Raw genomic sequence first — 1482 nt, 5'->3', positions numbered from 1 at the left:
CATACATATATATATATATATATATATATATATATATATATATATATATATATATATATATATATATATATATATATATATATACACACATATATGGACCTCAAGTTATTGACATGTGATAAGTGTGACACCAGCATTGCATCTTCATCAGAGAAGCAGCAACTGTTGAACTGCCTGTGGGATGTGGAATTGGTGGAGAGATGTTCAACAAGTTATCAGAATGAGATCCAATGTATAATATTGCCATGGTGACGTAATATGTTGGGGAGTGTTACAAAGGTTGGGGGGTGGGGGTGAATCTGTGGTGGGCGTTGGAGGTGTTTCGAAAAAATTTTTTTTTTGTAAATGTGTATTAATACACAGACAGTCCCGAAGATGTTCATGATGCATGCTTATTGTGTGCAGCCTCTGGCTGCTGGTTGCATCATTTTCTGAGGGCGGACCTGTGACACTGATCCAGTGCCCTCCATTAACAATACACTGGTATTCATTTCGCCGACCTCTGAAGGATGACACGCTGAGTCAACCCCACCTGATGTTAATACAACAGCGGACAGGAGCTCAAACTCAAGACCCAAAGATATGAAGTGAATGAACCACCTTAACCGGAAATGAAAGGAAACAGAGAAATAACGAAATGAGAACGATCGAGTGTGAAACGGGATGACCCTTCATCAACAACGTTGGGCTCATGAATGAACTCGAAATTAAATAAATATCAAATTCAAACTGACAATCAACAGTACCCTTCATCGTGCCGTGACCATTGTGTGTGACGTCACAGAGAGATGGAAAATTCATGATCGTTACCCCGTGCTATGTGTCCCAGTTCAAACTTTGCTTCGACATGGCGAGGACAGGAATTTTTCTCGTCGCTTTCCTTAGTTTGATCTTCTGTTTCGTCCTTCACTACAACTTTGGTTACCTGCCAGAACTTCCACAGGTAAGCTGTAAACGAATAGGAACATTTATGTGTACGTTTTAAACGGTTTAAAGTATCAAGGTACAGTTTGTCCCACGGGTGTTCGACGATCTGTGCGGGTTCAATTTCCCCCAGTGTTCAGGTGTCTGCAGAAGGGAGGGTCTTGTTGCTTGCAGAGGTTACATTCTTGAAAAAAACCCACAAACTTAGGGGTTGGGGTCATGGGGAAATAGGGTTAGGGACTTCAGCGTTAAAGTTTCCCCAAATTGTACCCTTAATTAACAAGTTTGTGCTATTTATTTTCATGTCGGTGTGGGTTACAGGGTGATTTCTCTCACACACACACACACACACACACACACACACACACACACACACGGACACAGACACACACACACACACACACACATACACACACGCATACACACACACACACACACACACACACACACACACACACACACACACACCCAAACACACACACACATACACACACCAGGTATAATCTGTTTTCTGGGGAGGAACCAGTTTTACATGGAAGGGGTCGGGGTGAGGGATAC

This window comes from Eptatretus burgeri, chromosome 15, assembly GCF_056783735.1.
Source record: "Eptatretus burgeri isolate ZD-2024b chromosome 15, Ebu_testis_v1, whole genome shotgun sequence".
Classification (NCBI taxonomy): Eukaryota; Metazoa; Chordata; class Myxini; order Myxiniformes; family Myxinidae; genus Eptatretus; species Eptatretus burgeri.
Note: the sequence above shows the minus strand (reverse complement) of the source record.